Source organism: Papaver somniferum, chromosome 2 (assembly GCF_003573695.1).
Source record: "Papaver somniferum cultivar HN1 chromosome 2, ASM357369v1, whole genome shotgun sequence".
In the NCBI taxonomy this organism is placed as follows: domain Eukaryota; kingdom Viridiplantae; phylum Streptophyta; class Magnoliopsida; order Ranunculales; family Papaveraceae; genus Papaver; species Papaver somniferum.
This window is the reverse complement of record NC_039359.1, coordinates 155,346,045-155,368,937: the sequence shown is the minus strand read 5'-3', so window position 1 is coordinate 155,368,937 and position 22,893 is coordinate 155,346,045.

Genomic DNA, 22,893 nt, shown 5'->3' with positions numbered 1-22,893 from the left:
TTTCAGATAAAACTTGAGCAGCGGCGCTTACTCCCTCTAAAACCCAGTATCAATAGGGATGGCCTCAAAAGAAGTAATCTTAGAAGAGGAAGAAGCAGGTATGGAAGAGGTCATGTTTTCCGCAGGAGCAGCAAAGACTGTATCCTCAGAAGATGAGGGGATACTCGCAAATAAAGGAACATTTACAATGGTAGAGAGGGTCTGATCCACTGAGGATGCGGTTACTGTCGCATAAATGGGAGTTATGTTGTCTCATGATCAATCATGGTAACATTTGTGGAAGCAAAGATTTCCTTTGGAGAAGAAGGAAGATTCAAAGGAGCAGAGGCAATTAAACCTTGAAGAGTTGCGTCAACATTAACATTAGAATGAGGTGAAGCAATCAAACATTTTAGGGGAGAACTAGCATCGGCATGCGAAGGAATGTCAGTTTTAGTTTCAGAAAAGTCAAATTCAGGGACGACAAGACCAGTCTTGACGGAAGGAGCTTTGCGAATTCTTCTAACCTTTATCTTCTTCTCGCCCTCAATCTCACACTCAGAATCCTGCGAAGAACAACGCAGATAAGAAATATAGGCAACAATATTGTTTTACACAAGAAGAAAATATTTCTTACTCCTCTGTTATGCGAAGGCTTCCTCTTGTGAGATTTATTATCCTTTGAACTTGTAGAATACTTAGGATGTTTGACTGTAACTTTGGTGGTACCAGAAGAAGAATTTTTGCTGCAACAGAACCAGTATGGGAATGGAAACAATAATGTTGTCAGGAAGAGGAGCTCAGTTTGAAATGAAAACAAGATTAAGCAAGAATAATTTCAATAAAGTATACAAACCTTGAGAGAGGATCCATTAAGGTAGCAGTAAAATCAAAATTGAGGGTTTGAAAAAATTGGGATAAAGAAATTTTAAGAAGATGAAGAAGAAGAAGAAGAAGATAAAGATTTGCAGAGAACTCACAGGAAAAAGAAGAGAAGATTATCTCTCCTCAAACTCAGTTAATAAATAAGAATAAAAGATGACCGGTAAGATCTGAATGTGCCGGTAAAAAGGAAAGAAAATCAGCATGTGTAAACGGTTACACTGAAATTACGGAAATATGTCGGCAAAAAAGAATACGAAACGGTGAACGGGTGCGGCAATATAAATTGGAGTTTCTCATATCGCACTCTTTTCCAAAGAAACGACATGAGAAGAGGCAAAATGTAGATACAAAATACCGCACACCAGTCAAACATGTGAAATAATGATTATCAAGACCAAGCGATGACAATCGGATACATCTTATCGAAATGATGCATCACATGACGTCAGCTTAATCACGAGTAAAGTGTGAAGAACCGTGCGATGTTATATAGTTTGTGCGATAAGAGTCAATGTAAGTGTGCCTTAATAACGCACACCAAATCCGAAAATAAAGGCTTTTTCTTAGTTGTCATCCACTATGTAAATCTCTATATAAAGAGCCGAGCGATCTTGTTTGAAGGGAGACTTTTTGGAGAGGGTAGACAAGATATTTAGGAGAGAGAGATTATTTTCATCCCAAATTAAGGTTTGCTCATTACTTTGTATCCCATTTGAAGATCTTAATAAAGATTCTTGTGGTTTTCATGGAGTTTACTTAGATTGATTTGTAGATTTTAGTAAGGGCGTACTTGTAGGATTTCCTGCAACTACATTTTCCTTATCAAGGCTTTGACGAGGCAATATATGTGTCCAATATGGTATCACCCAAAGGATCTCACCGGTTTTACTAATTACTACCATTTGTTTGAACTTTTTCTCTTGTAATAACTTTGTCATTAGGAGTACCATTACTACTCCTAATGACTCTTGTTTTCTGGGTACTCAATGCGACAAAGAGAAACTAGCCAAAGCTCAACGGTATTTGGAATACAAATTTGGGGTTCTTTATGATTTGGCCAAAGCTAAAGGGGTTTTGAACCCAGCAGGTATGACCTCGCCAGACGATAAAGAGGATTATATGCCTATGATTAAGAATGGAATTCAACATCATTTAGATGCTGGTCAGTGTGGGAATCAAGATTTGGAAACTATGCAAGGGAAAGAGGTCAACAGTTAATGTTGTTTCTCTATGCAAGGGAATCAAGATTTGGAAACTACTCTGTCAAAATTGTAATCCAGTTTTGCTGTTTAGTTGTGTTGGTCAGTGTGGTATCATTCTGGAGTCAGTATGACAGTATCTTGTACCTTAGAGGTTTAGGTCTTTGTCTTCAAGTCTTTTATGGCTTGGGGTTTAGGTTGTGGTGCTCGATTTTTTGTTCAGCTGTTTCTGGTATGTGGTGTTAGAAAACGATTAATAAAATATGATTTTTAAAAAATTTAATAAAAATTATAATTTATTGTTTTCTTTTGTGAACGAAAAATTTATTAGTCCCGCACCGTGAAGTTTCCACTTTTTAGTTGTTTTAAGAGACTATATAAGCTTTTAGTCCCACATCGGGGAGTTTATCTTTTTAAGTTGTATTATTCCTTTATATAAACAAATTCACTGCTTTTGTAAAATCTATGGGAAAGGGGTTGCTCTATATTTTAGAGAGACCCCTAAGGGCAAATATTTTATAGTGTTTCTTAAGCGTTCACGATTTTCCTTAACGGTTTTTTCGGAGTTGTCAAGCTCAAGTTGAGCATCTACTACATATGCTAGTAGTAGGTGTAATAGGGTGTTTTATCCTGGAGATATCCGTTCTGTGAGGGCTATAGAATCACTCTTAAGTGTAGCCGGGCGCTAATGTCTTATGGGCAACCTGTTGAACACGTGACTCACTCTGTTTTTCCAAAGTTTTGCTTTGTTGTTGTTGCAGAGATTTGGGGAGCTCGTCAGTTTCATCAAATCGATCACCTCCACTATAAATAACTTTTGGTTATTTGATTTTTTTCCTTGTTTTTGATTATTGCATCCAACAATCTTAAGACATTAGAATTTATAATAATCATGGATGTGTTATAGGGCCTATAGCCCATAGATGTGCGGTCCATTAGATGACTAGGTTTTCCATTTCCTATATATAAAGAACATTGTATATGTGTAAAAATTGATGCCTGTTTATCAATAAGAAGTTCTTCTCCTTCTCTAATTGTTGTTCCGAAACATTATCATGCCGGATGCTATACCGCAGAGCGATTGATTTTTATTTCTTTTCTAAATGGATGATAAACACAAGTTGTTTGAATCAAAAATTGGGTTTGAATTTACATCAAGGAAATTGTGGAATCAAATCTTTAAGCTAAGTATTTCCGTTCTTTTTTTTTTATTTTGACAAGTTTGATTTGATTTGATTTTATTTAATTTAATTTAATTTAATTTAATTTAATGGTGGAGAAATCTGATTTGATTAATCCAAAATCTCCTTCGCACAGAATCTGGTAACTCCATTAATTTATTTTCCCCTTTTTCAATTAAACATCAAGACATCCAAAAGTATACCTAATCTACCTAATTCTATATTGGTTTTTATATTATTATACTTTTCTTCTCTTGGGGTCACATGTTTACTCTTATATTGAGATTTGATACGGAAGATGTATAATGTTGTTGTGTACCCTGTCTTCGTCGTTATATGTGCCTCATAGTTTTTTCCCATCGATGCATAAAGCTACTGCCATAGGCTGTCTTTGCTGTATAAGTGTTGCGTAGCTTGTTTTCATTGGTCTGTATCAAGTGCCTACACTGCTATTCTGATTGTTTGACTTTTGTTTTCTATTTCTTTTTACTTGCAATATAATCTGTGAGCGAAAACTGTCCGTGGAAGATGAAACGTTCTGAGATGAAAGAAAACCGTGTCCAGCCGAGTAGAACGGGCCCTGTCCAGCCGAGTCGAACGGGTTCTTGCCTGGATCCTGTCCTGTTCCAGCAGTGGTTCTAGGTTCCAGGGCGTGCACGACCAATGTCGCTCCGGTCCTGCCTATGCGCGGTGATAACCAAAGCTTGAGGTATGTAATTAAAGAAATATCTATTTGGCTTATTTATTTGTTTTTAGAACATCTTTTTTTTTCTTAAAGAAGTTCATATTATATAAAGGATCAATTTAAATCTCAAATATGATATTGGTTATAGTTGAATGATTTTTTTTTGTTCAATTGGTTCTACCAACTAGATCTCAATGTATTCATTTGGGGTTTAGAAGTCCTTGAGCACCATTATTGTGTATCTGATATTTTCTGCCCAAAATTTGAATGTTCCTTGAAATGTATCCACTTGCTCGACTATTAATATGTTATTTGTTTCAAAACATATGTTCAAATAAAATCACATGTATTCCAATTTTTATGGAAGAACTCACAAAAAATGATATGAGTCATAGAGTTTTCATTTCTCTACTTCATCCATAATACTAACGAACCGGTATATGTTGAAGTATGAAAACAAAAATATTATCTTTAGTAATATATTCAACCTAAAGTAATTGGTTAATATGTGTAGTAAGATTCTCTTGATCTATTGAGATAAAGAAATTTCTCAAATTAAGCTAAACGTAGCAAAATTGAAAATGAAACGAACCCCGAAGTGATAAGGGATAGACGTAACGACTCATATAAAGCATGTGAAAAGGGACATATATATCATGATGCGGAAATGTATTTTTTCCAGTAGTAATGACACCAAAGTACCGGTATCAGCTGAATATGGGATTAAGCTAAGATGTAATTCTAGCTCCCATCATAAATGAAAGAGTTGGAAATGCACCTGGTCATAGGTGTTGACATATATAATGTAATGTGTGTATCATAGTAGAAACCAATTGTCACATCAACTTTAATGGCAACAAGAACTTTGCATGGCCAATTGACTATTTAATTGAACTAGATCATATGTCTGCCCTTATAGTGAGAACGGATTTGATTGCATCTATAAAAAATTATTTCTAATGAATGTGGAAGGAAGCATATTCTTAGAAAATTAATGTGTCAATCTAGTGAATTGTAGATCACTGGAACTTGAATTACTGAATCCTTATTAACCCCAACAATGAAATGATTGGGATTGATTCATAAAGACTTTGACATAACCATAAGGCACATTGGTTGTGACACGATGTTCCGTTTTGAAAGTACTAACACGAGCATCACTTTATTTGAGTGTATAACAAAATGCACTAATAGAATGCGAAGTTACGGCATCTATCATAATCAGTGATTTCTAAAGTTACTAGATTTGCACTGCCTCTCCCCATTACGCTTTAAAGTAAGAAAGCACGTCACTCATCTTACAAAGTCTCTCTTTAGTGAAACATGATTGAGACCATCCTGTTTTACTTAGATGAAAATGCTAAATAACTCATTACCCAAAGAAATAAAGTGTTGTTAGTGAACATATATCCATGCAGATTGCGGACCATTTAAGTAATTTATGGATCTGGTAGATGATTCGACGCATTGAATCAGTTATTGTTCATAACAAACGATGCGTTTAATTTTTTGTAGAATTCCTAGCACATATTACACAAAGCAAAGTGCAAAGGCTCACCACCCTTGTTAATGCTAGAGAATTTACATCAAAAGGACTTGATGAATATTGCATATTTAATAAGATCAATATAGAACATCTTATACCCAATGGTCTCGCAGAGGCTACCATCAAAGGTAACAGATGGTGTCTAAGGAATAGGTTATGTGTACCAACCTACCTTTTATTGCTTTGGGGATATGCAATATTACACGCATCTTTACTTAAATCGTTTTATAACCCAATATTAGTCAACCTTTTCTGCGTACCAGTTGGTAATTGAATTTAAGCCTGACATTTGTGTTATTACACATTTTTGGTTGCACTATATATGTGCCATTACGAGTCAACATCGTACTATGATGAGTCACGAAAACGATTAAGTAATTTTTTTGTATATTTACTCTCAACACTTATCCGCATTTCAAAACCTTTGGCAGGAGATCTCTTACTGCTAGATTTGCAGGTTATCACTTTAATGAGATAGTCTTCCCGTCGTTAGGGGGGGATAAGAAAAGGTATTTTCTAAGGTAACGACATGAATTGTCGTGGTGTGTTCCCACTGTGTCTCATTTTTATTATTGTACTCCACAAATGTAAATGTGAAGTGACAAAGAATAATCAATTTTCAGAATGTACACTGATGTCGCTAAAGTGACAAGATCACACATACCAGCTGCAAATATTCTTACAATGTTAGAAATCCTCAGTATGGGGTACACCATAGACTAAGGTGTTGCAACTACACTTGGTGGAAGTGTAGTTGAGGTCGTGGCTCCATAAAGGAAGATGGAGAGACCACCAGGTTCGATCAATGCTCACCTAGAAAGGAAGTAGATGAGTAAGGCACAACCTAATTTGTATCATTAATGAAATCATCTAATTTGATTGTCTCTGACTATGTCCATGAATCAATACTGGAGGACGCTCTGAAGTTTAATGATTCCATAGAACAATGAAATCCTAAAGGATTATGAAAACACACACGAGTTAATAGAAAGATCGTGCGAGCATATTAATGATTATTTTTATATATAGTTGCTCAAGGAAATAGAGCACGATGAGATCGAACCATGATTCTTATAGTTTAATATCAACAAATAGCATATTTGGCCTGCACAATCCAGGTAGAACTTGGTTCTTTGACAAATACACAGGCATTTAGTGTGGTAGTGCTAACCAACCAAGTGTAAAGCCTATGGGACATATATGATTATTTGTCATAAAGCACAATGGAAAGAATGAAGTCTCAAAGTATTAGACTCGCCTTGTGGCGCGAGGTTTCTCAGAGATCCATGGAATTGTTCTCTTGTAATGAACATTATAGCGTTCCGCTACTTAGTTAGCTTGGTAATTTCAAAAGGACTTGAAATGCAGCATATATATGTGGTTGTTACGTATCTCTGAAAGAATCAAGAGATAGAAGATATTTACAAAAGTATTTGATAGCCTTTTGTTTCCCAAATCAAGTGACTCTAAACCACAGAGTGCGTTAATAGTTAGATAGAACGCTCACTTATAGATTGAAGCAATCAGACATATGTGGTAGACCCGTCTAAGTGACTATTTGATTTGGAGGGGATAGACAAGTAAGTTATTTTTCCTTGTGTATTCACAAGAAAGTTCCTGATTTGGAATTGTAGCTACCTATGTCGATGGTACAGACATGATGGGTACCTTTTATGTAATAAGAGACCTTAAAAGCTATTTGAAATCCGAATTTGAGATTAAAAATCTGGGGAAAGCTCGAACGAATAATGAGCTAGTAGTATATCATTCCACCAGTTTGCATATGTCTAAAGTTTTCAGGAAATTTAATAAAGACATGCATCCTGATAGCACTCCCATGATTAGTCGAGGTTCAAATGTAAGTAAGTGACCATTTCGTCTAAAGGAAGATGACGAAGATGTGTTGGGAGATGAAATTCCCATATCTAAGTACAATAGACGCATTGTTGTACTTAGTATAATAATGTACTCGATTAAATTTTACATCCTCATGGAACTTGTTAGCTAGATATAGCTCAGCGCCAACGCAACGTCATTGGAATGGTATACTGAATGTAATCATGTACTTAAAAGTAACCATTGACATAACTTTGTTTTATCCCAACAAAGACATTAAAAGGAATGCTAATGAAAGTGCAATCCAAAAGTTGTTGATTATGAAGGAACAATAATCTCTTCTCCAACGAAAGTAATCAGAGGGAGATATGGTAGATTATTTTCTAAGTCATTACCAATATTCAGTTTCGAAAAATACATGACTAAAAGAACTGTTTGGAACAACTCTGAAAGTAATCAGGGGGAGATGCCGACATCAGGGGGAGGATCCAAGGATATGATGTCGACATATTTTACTACGAAATTGAAGTTGTGTTGTACCGTTTTTCCCTTCGATCGAGAATAGTTTGTCCCAAAGGGTTTCGTTACTCGACAAGGTTTTTATCGATACAACACTAAAAACATCAAGTATCTTGAACGTTGAAGACATGAAGATCGCGTTGATATTACTAAAAATATCTGAATCAAAGAAATGAAACACGATATTCTATTAAGCAACGTAACTTCCAGAATCAACAACATGGTCGTATAAACATTCAAGTCACCAAAGTAAAGTGTGATAAACTCCTTTTGATTGCATTTGACTAATGAAAATTGTCTGACATCAGTGGGAACATTTAATGGTCTGTTGAACTATTTTCCTTCACCGAGATTACTTTTTCCCACAGGGTTTTCTTACTCAGCAAGCTTTTTAATGAGACAAAAACAAACACCGGGAATGTAATTTCCCAACTAAGGTTATTGTCTTTCCCACGAGGATTTTCTGCCTTAAGAGTTGTGAAGCAACTAGTCGACTTCAACGGAGCAAAGTGATCATCTGCAACAGATCACCTTTACTTGCATCTGTCACATTGTATTCTTTTCCCTCCATCAAGGTTTTATCCTACTGGGTTTTCCTTGTCAAGGTTTTAATGAGGAAACATATTTGAGTCCAACTATGTTCTAAGTTTGCTTAATATTGTACTCTTTTTCTTTAGTTCAGGTTTTGTCCCTCTGGGTTTTCCTGACGAAGTTTTAATGAGGAAATTAACTTAGACTCTTCGATCTTTGAAGATCGTATTGCATGTGATGAACTACATGTAAAGTACGAGACAACATGTGAAGTACTACGTGTGAAGATTTGTACCAAGGTTTTATCCCACTGGGTTTTCCTTGTCAAAGATTTAATTAGGAAATTGATTTCGGCACAAGTCGTCAAGGAGAAAAGAACATTTGAAGAACTACATTTAAAGCACTGTATGTGAAGCATTGTGTATAAAGCTTTGTTATTGAACCGCACAAGGGGGAGTGTTATAGGGCCTATAGCCCATGGATGTGCGGTCCATTAGATTACTAGGTTTTCCCTTTCCTATATATAAAGAACATTGTATGTTTGTAAAATCTGATGTCTCTTTATCAATAAGAAGTTCTTCTCCTTCTCTAATTGTTACTCCAAAAGGATGTTAATTGTGGAGTGATAAACAAGAGACAAATTTTTGGTCAACTGTAGAGTTTCGGGTTTATCTCTTAACTTAAAAGGAATGTTGTTTAACGCTTTTGACATGATGTAGAAGACATCTTGATAGTTAACCAAAAAAAATTTCAGAATTTTTGGAGTTGTAAAAGTATTTTTTTGATATTTTACAAAACAGAAAAACGTTCCTGAAAAATTCTGACGAGCAGAATTTTGGTATTGACTAAATTAGTTTTAAATGGGTAACCATGAGTTTTTTGAAATGGTGATTCCAACAAAGTTTGTATATATAGATGTTATCTTCAAAACTCATATTTTATTTTCCGATTCGGAACTAAGGTTTGTGAGATTTGGTGTTTTAGGTAATTGGGAAATTACCATGTCCGTGGTCAGAGTATAAACGAGGATTGTGTCATGAAATTGAAAAAGGGACATGGCTACCAGGCGCATGTGGATGAACACAAGTCTTCCAAAGCTGGAAAAGGTGAGAACATCAAACAACTCTAAGCGTAGTCTTCAGAAGAAAGGTATGTTTCGTAAACGGAATCCGGCATTACTTTAATTAAGGGTCATTGTTATGTTTGTAGAATTTCTGGACACACGACAGTAAATTGTAGACAACATAAAAACCTTAATAAGTACAAAGTTAATGTTAATTTAGTTGAAACAAACTAGAACGAGTTCAGTGGCATGATGTCGTAAGTTATTTTAATAACCAATGTGAGAGACTGGTGGGTGGACTCTGGAGCCACTAAGTATGTTTGTTGAAACAGAGACCTGTTCACCTCTTATCAGAGGATAAGGGATGTCGAGAAACTCTATATGAGTAACTCATCTGCGACAGAGGTTGCATAAAAGGGAAAGGTCGAGCAGAAGCTCATATCTGTAATATTCTCACATTGAATGAAGTTTTCATGTTCTGAGCATATGCAAGAATCTTATATCTTTTTCTGTTGTAAATGGCAAAAGATTTAAAATTTTAACTGAATCTGGAAAACTTGTTGTAACTAGACAGTGATTTTTTAGGCAAGAGTTATAGGACTTTGCGTCTATATAAGCTTAACAGAAAAACTGATGAATTGACCATAGTTGATTCTTGTACTTTCTTTGTGTGATTGAATGTTTTGCGTGGTAAACTTGGAACCGTAAACTTATAAGTCAATGCATAAACTGGCCAGCATAGGCTGCATACCAAATTTAGTTTGGATTTTGAACACAAAAGTGAAATCTGTGTAGAATCAAAATATGCTATAAAACCGTTTAGCACAAATGTTCAGAGTAATTCTAAACCCTTAGAATTAATTCAGTTAGGCCTAGTTGACATGAGTTCAACCCAAAACTACTGCGGTAAAAGATGGTTTATAACTTTCGTAGATGATTGTACGAGGTACCATCTTGTATACTTGCTTAGGGATAAGGATGATGCCTTAGAAGCCTTAAGATGTATAAACTTTAAGTTGAAAACCAATTAGAATCCTTGAACATAAAAACTGTATCCTTAAGGAGATAATAATTTCCATGTTGATTAGTTCAGGATTACCTGCGGCCTTGTGGGGGGAGGCAGTCCTCTTAACTATTATATCCTGAATATAGTACCCTTTTAAGGATCAGATGAAACTCCATATGATTTATGGAAAGGTAGATGACCTTCTTATGAATGCGTCAAAGTGTGGGGATGTTTGACTAAGATTTTCATTCCTCTTCCTAAAAGAACTAGATTGAAACCAAAAATGTTGATTGTGTCTTTATATAGGGTATGCTTAGTATGCTTTTACATATAGATTTTTGGTTGTGTGTTCTGATTTTTTCTGACTTTGGTGTGGATTTTATTACGGAATCTAGGGATGTTGAGTTCTTTGAACATGTTTATTCCAAACTTGTACCTCATTAGAGATGTGTTGTTGATCCCCTAGATTTGTTTTCAAATAGTCCAAACTTATTTTAAAGGAAGATGAAGTTGATGTTGAGCCTAAGAGAAGTAAAACAATTAGATTTGAGACTTCTTATGAAACCGACTTCATAACATGCCTAGCTTAGTATGATCCCCCACACTTATAAAGAAGCCTTGATATCTACTGAAACCCCATTCTGGTAAGAAGCTTCATTTAGTGAAATGGACTCAGTCCGTCGGAACCAGACTTGGGAGCTTGCTAGTTTACCTCCAGGGAGTAAGACCATGGGATGTAAATGAGTCTTTAATAAGAAACGATAGGTAGATGGAACTGTGGAAAAATATTAAGCTAAGTTGGTAGCTAAAGGCTATAAACTAAAAGAATGTATAGATTTCCTTGATTCTTATTCACTTGTGACGAGAATTACTTCTGTTGAGATACTAATTGATATTGCTTCCATAAACAACTTGGAGATACATCAGATGGATGTTAAGACAGCTTTTCTAAAACCGTGAATTAGATAAAGAAATTTACATAGACTAACCTGAGGAATTTGTAGTGAAAGGTTATGAAGACAAAGTTTGTAAATTGAACGAATCTTTGTATGGTTTTCAAATAAGCACGTAAACAATGACATGGAAAATTTGATCATGTGATAATGTGTAGTGGATTTAAGTTAATGAATCTTACAAGTGTGTTTACAAGTAACTTGTTAAGGATGCCTGTGTGATTGTATGCTTGTATGTTGATGATATGTTTATACTTGATACAAACATAGATGTGATTAATTCCACTAAAAACATGCACTGAATGAGAACGTTGACTAGAAAGACTTAGGATCTTTTGATGTAATCTTAGGGATGAGGATTAGAAAATAATCAAAAAATTATAGTCTTAGTCATTCTCATTATGTTGAATTTGTGCTTATGAGATACAATCAGTCTGATTGTAAGCCTGCATGTACTCCATACGATTCTTCTTGTATACTGGAGAAAAATAAGGATAATGGGGTATCTTAACTTGAATACTCAAGAGTGATAGGATGTCTGATGAATTTAACGAACTGTAAGAGTCCATACATTGCCTATATTGTGAGTAAGTTAAGTATATATACTTGTAGTCCAGAACAAGAGAATTGGTATGCACTTAGTAGAGTATTATGGTACCTAAAATACTATATTAACTTTTGTTTGATTTATGAAAGGTATCTTGTTGTCCTAGAGGGACTTTGTGATGAAAAATGGGTAGTTGACTCAGAGGAGTCTAAGTCTACGAGTGGATATGTTTTCACTCTAGCAAGAGGGTTTGTTTTTGGAAGATTTTCAGACAAACATATATTGCTCAATTCATTATGGAACCTGAGAGTATTGCATTAGATAAATCACGAGAGAGAGGCGAGTGCCTAAGATGCTTTTTAGAAGACATTCCTCTCTGGCATAGGCCTGTGCCAGCTATATCTATACATTGTGTTAGCCAAGCTATAATAGCTAAATCTAAAAATAATTAATCTCAATCGGAGTTATTTCCATTGATTGGATAAAGTCCAAGGAGAATATCGCACAACCTTTGACGAAAGGCTTATCCAAATAGATAGTTAGAAATGCATCGAGGGGGATGGGGCTTAAGCTCATAAATTAAACTTGCCATGAAGGATACTCACCCTTGCTGACTGGAGATCCCAAGATCAAGGTTTCGATGGAGACAACTAATTTATGGTGGGTAAAGGTACACACTATCAGAGAATTTCATTGTCTGTCCCTTCCCTATGGTGTAGACATGATAGCGTGACTGCATGTGAAGGATGACTTTTAAGAAGTCTTAATGAGTTCCATAGTTTCTATTTAAGATTGAAGTGGGATGTAGCAGTAACACTCTTTATGGAAACTCACCTATCTGAATGAGGAAGTGGGACGCTTCCTATGAGATTATGAGCTTTGATTCTCTAGAGCATTCTGAGAAACAGGATATGTCCATGGCCAAATTGGACAAAACGGCACGAGCTTGGCAGCAACCTTGGAGATATCATCCGTGGTTGTTATCGCGAATTACATCAAACGCTAGAAGTTCAAGACATAGTTCACTGTATCTAGCAAGTAATTCCGGTAATATCTCACTAAGCAAAGGTTCAAGACCTCATGGACACCTCTGCCTAAAATGGTATTTCCTTCGCTTTTTATGTGATTTTAGTTTTGATGGTTTTGGTATTACTGGAACTTATGACCTAAGGGTCTCTAAGGGTTCACTAGTTCATGCTTTTTCACTTTGGTGAAAGGAACCTTTAGTCTCACTTGTGAGGAACTAAAGATGAAAGCTCTCTATATTATATGGTTTTTGCAATCCATAGTATGACTCTGGGGTCAACACATTGTTGTGTGAGGGAGATGACGTTGGAATGGCTAGTATGACTTCAACATGCACGATCTGTCTGTTCGTTCAGTCAGTTCGGGTCGTGAGACTGGGTTGTTAATTTACCAAGATCTATCTGTATTTTTCGTGTTTTATTGAGTTTTCATTCATGTGGGGGATTGTTGGAAAACGATTAATAAAATACGATTTTTAAAAGTTTTAATAAAAAATATATTTATTGTTTTATTTTGTGAATGAAAAACTTATTAGTCCCACACCGTGGAGTTTCCACTTTTTAGTTGTTTTAAGAGACTATGTAAGCTTTTAGTCCCACATCGGGGAGTTCATCTTTTTAAGTTGTATTATTCCATTATATAAACAAATTCACTATTTTTGTAAAATATATGGAAAGAGGTTGCTATATATTTTAGAGGGACTCCTAAGGAAAAATATTTTATAGCGTTTCTTAAGCATTCGCGATTTTCCTTAACGGTTTTTTCGGAGTTGCGAAGCTCAAGTTGAGCATCTACTACATATGCCAGTAGTAGGTGTAGTAGGGTGTTTTATCCTGGAGATATCCGTCCTATGAGGGTTATAGCATCACTCTTGAGTGTAGCCGGGCGCTAATGTCTTAAGGGAAACGTGTTGAACACGTGACTCACTCTGTTTTTCCAAAGTTTTGTTTTGTTGTTGTTGCGGAGATTTGGGGAGCTCTGTTTCATCAAATCAATTACTTCCACTATAAAGGATCTAAGTATCAATAACTTTACCTTATTTGATTTTTTTCCTTATTTTTGATTATCGCACCCAACATGTGGTTGTTGTTTCCTGCTTACTTCTGGTAAGCTTCTTCAGTGAAATTTTTACTTTTCCCGAGGAAAAAAATAATAAATAAATAACTTTGTCATGTATGTTTGTAAACCGAAGGAGTTAGTGGGGATTAAATTTTTTTTATTTTATTTGTGTGTGTGGGTGGAATATCTCTGTCTAAAGTTATCCCATTTGTAAATTTTAATTTGAATTTTCCTATTAAGAAAAGGTACCGACCGTAGGGCGATCATCTATTGGTGTTTAGAGAAAGAAAGTATTATACTTTAATTATCACCTACTAGTGTTTAGTAGGGTTGCACAAAACCGAACCAGAACCGAAAACCGAAATTGAAACCGAAGATTTTAAACCGAACCGAACCGAAACCATATTGCTATGGTTTATTAATGGTTGTCAGTTTCAGATAACCAAAAGTATTGGTTTCGGTTTAGGTTTTATCTCAAAACCGATCCAAAAACCAATTGGTTAACCGATAATAGTGACCATAGCAGAATGAATCTTTTCACACTGATGAATTGTAGTTAATGAATAGTTAGGACTCTTAGGAGGATTATTCGAGATAAAGCCTTTTGCTGTCATTTTAGTTGCTCGTCATTTATGCCTCTGATATGTTGCCAGTAAACTTTTCGGCCGCTTGTAGTATTGGGTGTACTCTTTGTGTAAACTATAAAGCACTGGCATATTATTGTTTATAAATCATTCTGTTAACCAAAAATTGTATGGTTTTTAACAAAACCGAGTAGAAACTGAAACCAATGAAACCGAGCATGTTATATGGTTTCATTGGTTTTCATTATTGGAAAACCGAGTACTTTGATTTCGGTTTAGATTTTGCCAAAAACCGATAAAAACCGAACCATGTGCAGCCCTAGTGTTTAGAGAGAAAGTATTATACTTTAATTCTTGATGATACTAGTTTACAAGTAGAGTGTGTTTGTCGTATGACTCACGTCGGATGAGAGACACGGACCTGACGAGGTTACGACGCGTGTCAGACGTAGTACATGCATGTCCCACGTGAATCTGAGTCGGACGCACCCTAGACACGAGGATGGACGCTTATTTTTCCCCCACAAAAATGAGTGTCAGGAATAAAGAATAGGGATTCGAACCTCGAACATCCAACCCCTAACCATTACATTAGATTGTTCATTTTGTCGCAAAATGTACATATTTTTAATTTATTACATCTTAGTATTAGGCATTTATTTCATTATATCCATTTTTTATACTCAAAATTTATACCTATTATTGTGTGAACATGTTTGTGGGGTGGCCCACCATTCTCCGGAATAATCCAGTAAACACTGGAATTACTTCTCGGTTAAGGATTAACCGCCTCAACACTAGATAAGCATTATCAGTTTGATAGTTAAGAAAATCCCAAATTGTAAACACGTGTTTGCTTCCATCAGTTACCGGCTCTAGTACTGGCTATAAATAGCCACTGGCTTTCTTCATTTTGATGTAGTTGTGTAAGAAACAAAAACTGAGAAGTAATAAACTCCCCCACTTTCATTTCTCTCTTCTTAATTCTAAATTAGTGGTCCATATATATAGTATTACGTGTGTATATAGTACTTCAAACTAAACTAGTTAACTAGCTTGGTATACTTGAGCACTTGATACGAATTCTCATGTTCGGTCATGGACCGACAAAATACAACACGTTATCAGCACGAATCGCTCTTTTAGAAATGTAGACTCCATGTTTACGTTGATGGTTGTTATGGGAAATTTGGTGGAGTGCGACTTCAGCATAATCATTATCCGGCTATACATATTTGTGTGGAAGCAGATCACTTGCATCAAGGGATATGTGAAGCTTATGACAACATGAAGATCACGAATAAAAATTCCTTCTTCATATTTCACACTCATTTACGAAAAGTACTTTTATATAGGTATATGCATCCTGGTACTAATTGTGTGGTTCATGTTTGTTGTTTTGATCAGGATGGCAACCAAGCAAAACGGGTCCAATAGCAAACCTGCTATCATGTATACATGCATCAAAAGCGCATTTGAACTTCCTGGTAAGTATGCGTAGTCATAAATTAAGGTAAGAATGGGATTTTTCCAAGCTTAATATTTTTTTGATTATAGTACCAGTGAAGTGAGAAATTGTTGCATCCTTAAAAGGATGTTTGGTTTTCTCAGTTTCAATAATCTCCACAAAATTTAAAAAAATAATTCCACCAGAAGTTGGATATCGTGCGGCATAGTATGGATGTAAAAGCGCGCTCCGCTAGCCCGTTGGTCCGAGAAGTGACCCGTTACAAAGTGCTAGCCGGTTTCTATAGCGGTCCCTGAAGTGACCAACTAGGAAACTTTGCCATAAATAGTTTATCCATTTGCGCACTTGTAAATTAGCATTCCGTTGACCCTGAAGGTGATGAGGTTGGAGATTTGTTGATATTGTGTTAGTACCATATTTGTTTTGATGTTTATTCTTTGTTTTAAGTTTTGTTTATTTTCTTTGCTTACTTTTGTAAGTAATGTATTCCACAAGCACTCCATGAGATGTTGTCGACTCCAGAAATAGTCCAACATATATTTTGTGCCTTCCTGTAATAATCCATAAAATAGACTCCAACAGTGGTCTATCGAAATAGTTGGATTCCAGGAATAAGCCATAAAATTTTGGGTTCCCGAAGTAGCCCATAATTACCAAATGTTTTTGTTGATGGCTCTGCTATCTTTCTCTCGTCTACCTGTACTAACGGATATGGATTCCTGAAGTAATTTATCCATATTTAATAGACGATGGAGATATTTGTCTCAAAGACAAGGGAACAATAAACACAAATTTTCGAACCATTTTTGTAACTTTGTAGAGGTTTTGGGAAATGTGAAATGCCATTTTGGGTTCGAATATTATGATAGACCGCTCCGGAAGAGCGTATATCATTCTGGTGGTATAAAAGTTACTATAATAGACGCCTTATATTATTCCGGATTCCTGAAGAACCCGTTGAAATTTGAGAATATTCGGCGTAACTACCACCTTGAAATGAAGAATGAGCATTTTATGGAGTATTTTATTACTTCATATGTTCTGTGCCAGAAGCACGTTATAGATAAGCTTAATGCTCTCCTTTGTAGGGTGTGTCATATGAGGATTCGAACTTTTGAATATCACAGTCATTAACCAGAAGTTTAATGAACTTGAATTTTCATGCTTCAGCATGATAGATTTGGACACCCAAATTCTACCAAGATGAGTAGACAATACAAAATGCTCATAGACATCTTTTACAGAACCTGAAGCTTCTGTCGGATAAAGATGTAAATTATGTTGGTCGTTCTTTGAGACACTTGGCTCTTTAACTAACATTAACAATTACATTATGGTAACTTATTGGATCACAGACATTCCTGCAGAGGGTTTATGGTGGCATTTGTAGGGCTTATTTACCCTACACTTTGGACATTTTTCAATACTTCACTGTATTGCTAGAACGCATCTAATAGATGGTCTCTTATTTATATTAACACGTAATTTTGCATTTTCCAAATAATTTGTGCAAATATTGTGGTTGCCTGTCCATCTTGGACTTTCCAATTAAGTCCATTTATTTTGGCGGTAAATTGATAGGCTTTTGATTCTTTGCCTTCAGTTGGTATTATATCGAGCATATAGTTAGCACATGTGAGCACTTGACATGATCTAGTTGAGTTCTTTGTTTAAGTATCTTTAATTTATTGCTCGACCAAATATTTACCATCAATTATGTCTTGCGAAGCAACCTTAAAATTCACGTGTTTGGTCCATAGCGTCACCTAGCTATGTATGTTGGTTTCGATTCATAAGACATTTAAAACCATGTGTTGGTAATGTCTTACTGAAGATGAGACTGTATTCCCTCCGTTAGGGGAAGGAAGTAAGCCGTCAAAAAGGAACGACATGAAATGTCTCATCTCTTGTCGAGCCTGCAGCTGTTTTTGGGTACTTTTTGTGTAGTTAAATTAAAACCCAAAACCATCATGAGCAGAATTGCCTTTGAAAATAAGGCAATTATGGAACCAGAAGTCTCTAGAAATGAGATAGTAATATTTCCGCCATGATCAGGAAAACTAAGATGCCACCAGAAGTTGGCATGACAACCTGCCACCAGAAGTTGGCGTGAGTAAGGTTGATAACCTTTAAGGTTCTCCCATTTTAATCAGGGGGAGAAATGTCACCACAAGAAGTTGGTAAGAATTATGTTGATAACCTAAAAAAAGTTTTTCCCGCCTAAACCAGGGGGAGAAAGACTGCCATCTGAAGATGGCACGTATTATGTCGACAAATTTAAGAATTTTCCCTTGAAGTCATGTAGATGACCTACACCATTTAATGGTTGCAGTAAGAAATGTCGATAATTAATAGGTTATCTGATTAATTTTTATCCTGATCAAAGAAATTATGGTTGTCATTAGAATTGGCGTGAAACATCTCATTTTTTTCTCACACCAATATATTGGATGTAATTGAGGTGTTGAAGATTTCTCATGATTAAAATACATAACTGCAGTAGCTCTGGGAAAATATTGTTTGTCACTTGCTTGAGGATATATACACGAAATGTTGTCTCAGCAGGTTAGATTATACACCTCGCAGTGACCAAGTTGTAAATTAAGACTCGATTAAGGCGTGAACGACCGTCTTATTTATGCCTCGTAAAGAAAATCCAATCACTTTTATAATATGTAGTGCTCTTGAAGAGAGACTACAGATAGTGCTCGTGGAGACTATCAGAATATGATCTACATTCTCTAAGTTTGAAACTCCTTATTGAAGATGAGGATATGATAATGCCCCTGAAGTGGCGCTGTTACCAGTCTATGAAATTTTCATAAACGTGCATGCACTAGAGAATGTGTTAGATTGTATATGATTGTCGATTACTGTTTACAATAGTGGTTGTGTACCCCTCTGCAGAGGAACATCGACATTGTGATTGGTAGGCATATGACATGTTTCCCCTCAAACTAAGGTAGATGATGAAATCTCTCGAAAAGCGCAAAAAGATCGTATCCGACTCACACTGTAAAATCATGAGGCCTGAATATTACATGTTGGTGTTTGAGATGAAGCGCAGATAGAGTAAAATAATCGTGTAAAGTGCGACTTAGAGGGTTTTCCTGCTGAACCCCCAGGATTGGTTCTGTGAAACGAAAAGTATTCTCCTAATATAGATGCACTTTAGCGTGGTAGTCCCTGAAGGACTCATATTGCATCTTGTTATGAGTAGTGGTTGTAATGAATCCCTGAAGGATTCGAGTTTCTGACTCAGGCAGCCACCTGACTTTGTGAACTATGTCAGGCTTGAAATAAATCATTATCACCACATAGGAGAAATTCGTGAGCAATCCTTGTATTTGTTTTATGTTCTTGGTACATGGTTAAAATCCGAATGGATTGATGATATCATTTTTGTCTTCTTAAAGATCCCTTAGTAGCGCTAAAATCGACGCTTGAACAAAACTATGAGATCTCGTTGAAATTGAAATATATCTCGGCCAGAAGTTCGAGAATATGCTAGCACAGACTAGAGTATCTAATTTTTGATACTGATAATACTTATTGTGCTACTAAAGTTAACACTATTATTATGTGATTCCCAAAAGTGGGAAGTGATCGATCTATCTGATACGTTACATTTTTAGAGGCTGAAATTGATTATATGGTATTTATGAGTTTACAAAAGGACTTTCATTGTTATGCCTGAAGTTAAAGCGGAAAACTGAATTTGGTGTGCAATGTTGGAGGATTTAAATGTGAGGTGTACATTGCTTGTGGTGCACTCGGCGCAGGACCTGTAGTCAATCCTCCATAAACTGCAAATGGTAAAGCAGTTTTATGAAGGCTATATAATATTTGCACCACCAATCGCTTTAAGAAGTCATGCTTCAGGGGGAGTAAACTCGTAGAATCATATGATGGACTTAAACGCGTTGTACTCTTTTTTCCTTCACTAAGATTTTGTCCCAATGGGTTTTCCTTGTCAAGGTTTTAACGAGGCAGCATATGCGTGTCTGGTACCATTATTAGGCGACGTCTGTTGTACTCTTTTCTTTTGGTCTGGTTTTGTCCCATGTGGTTTTCCAGACGAGGTTTTTAATGAGGCAACATTTGCATCGACGTCGACATTATTTTGAATTTTAGGCGCTCAGGTTTTGTCCCAAGTGGTTTTCCTGACGCAGGCGTGTAGGTTTTGTCCCAAGTGGTTTTCCTAACGCAATTTGTCGGAGGAAGTATTTCCTGGCACTCAGGTTTTTGTCCCAAGTGATTTTTCCTGATGCAATTTTGACGGAAGTCATGGCGATGACCAATCTCACTCCAAGTTCAGGTTTTTCCTAAATGGTTTTCCTGACACAGTTTCAGCGACGGGAGAAAACGTGTGACTACCATCATCACTTTGAAGCTACCGATGTTGTATTCTTTTTCCTTCGACTAGTTTTTGTCCCAGTTAAATTTTTCTGGCAAGGTTTTGACGAGATAACAAATTTTTGCTCGGATTTTGTCCTATCAATATTTACCAGCAAACCTTGACAAGAAAACATTATCAGAAATGATGGTCCAAGGGGGAGTATTGTGTGAACATGTTTGTGGGGTGGCCCACCATTCTCCGGAACAATCCAGTAAACACTGGAATTACTTCTCGGTTAAGGATTAACCGCCTCAATACTAGATAAGCATTATCAGTTTGATAGTTAAGAAAATCCCAAATTGTAAACACGTGTTTGCTTCCATCAGTTACCGGCTCTAGTACTGGCTATAAATAGCCACTGGCTTTCTTCATTTTGATGTACTTGTGTAAGAAACAAAAACTGAGAAGTAATAAACTCCCCCACTTTCATTTCTCTCTTCTTAATTCTAAGTTAGTGGTCCATCTATATAGTATTATGTGTGTATATAGTGCTTCAAACTAAACTAGTTAACTAGCTTGGTATACTTGAGCACTTGATACGAATTCTCATCATGACCGACAAAATACAACACCTATTTATATTTATAATATTTTGTATTTGTATTTATATTTATATATATGTGTCTGTGTCATGGATTTTTGGGAATCGGATTGTGTCGTGTCCCCGTCACTGCAACCCAGTTGCAGAGATATTGACCAACTGCAACAATATAGTTGTTCTAGGTTCCTGAGCAGGATTTTCTTTTATTACTCAGTTCAATTTTATGGTATCTAGTTCTTTTCGGATTCAATTCGCTATTTTCACCTAAGATACAACTATTTGTGTTGTGCTAATTCCGGGAAAAAATTCGAAACATGAAAATTCATTCCAAGAGTGCTGAGAAAGCACAAGAAAAATACAAAGTACAAGACTCAATAATAGTTAATCGATGGGATTACATATTGTCTTTTATTTTTTCCCATCTACACGTAAAGTCATCAAAAGTAAAGATTCTAAGCTCTTTATACTAGAGAAAGTCATCAAAAGTCTCCAATATCCCAAGCTAATTCTGATAATGGAGACTCAAAAATTAAAGATTAAGGGGAGGGATGAAGAATGATTCTCTATTAAAACTAAAGAAAATGAGTTTATTTCCCAAGTATTCATAAAATATGGTATTGTAATGGACAAGTAAATATTAAGGATGGGTGAAATGGGCACAAGAAATCCTAGACAATTATGTCTTACATCTTTGTGTTTTTTTTTCTTTTTCTCATTTTCCCTCTCCATTTGAGAAACAAATCACAAAAATATTAACAATTTCCAAAATATATATCGATTTTAATAAAACTTATATTTTTGAAAAGGGTTTTAGATGATCTACAAAATAAAATTCATTGTTGATAGCAAATTTGTTTCTTTTATTCGAAAAAAAAATATAGCTAGGATGAGACTGGTTGCATCCTTGGTTAAACTAAGATTAAAAAAAAAAATATTCGAAAAATAGGTAAGATGAAACTGGATGCATCTATTCTTAACACAAATTAAGGAAAGAAAATGATTGAAAAAAAGCAAGGATGAAACTGGTTGTATCCTAGATAGAATTAAGATAAGGAAAATTATTAGAAAAATAGGTAGGGTCAATATGGATGCGTCATGGTTTAAAGTATGATATAAATAGTTATTCGAAATCACCATCGTAACTTTCAATACCAACAAAGGCCACCACCACCACAATAACTTTCAACGCAAACATAGAGCACAACCACCATCACTTTCAACCGCACAAACACCATATTGCTACCACCACCACCTTCAATAGTAACAAAATTCAACAAGCACTGCCAACACCTTAAACATAAAAACAAATAATAAATAAATTGTAGGATGAAATCAGATACATCCTGAAGAAAACATATTTTTTAATCAAAATATGATTCAATCCCAAAACCACCACCAACAACAACCAAATCTAATGAAGACGAGAAAAATTAAGATAAAAAAATAAAAAACAATAAATCAAAAACCTAATCACTAAACAATATTTATCTACCATAAAATAAAGTATCAAACTCTACAATTACAACATATAACATTATTTTAATAGAAGGGTTTTGAATTGTATCAGCAGAAAAAGCTAAAGAAAATATACGCAAATAAATGAACTCTAAATCTAAAGAAGAGGTGAGAGAGAAGGCTTACAGTTGTTGCTCAGAAATGGGATGAAAAACACAAGACAAACATCTCCAAGCAAAAATAGAGAATTTCTCGGGTCCGCGGTTTATCATGATCATATATATGAATCGATAATACCTCTTTGTTTCTTTGCAATGGAGCATAAATCCATTGTCAATTTGCCAATTTTTAACTCACCCCCTCACCAACCAGTGGTGCATGAATTCCATAAATGAATCAGATGATATTGCATAGATCAATAAACAACCCAA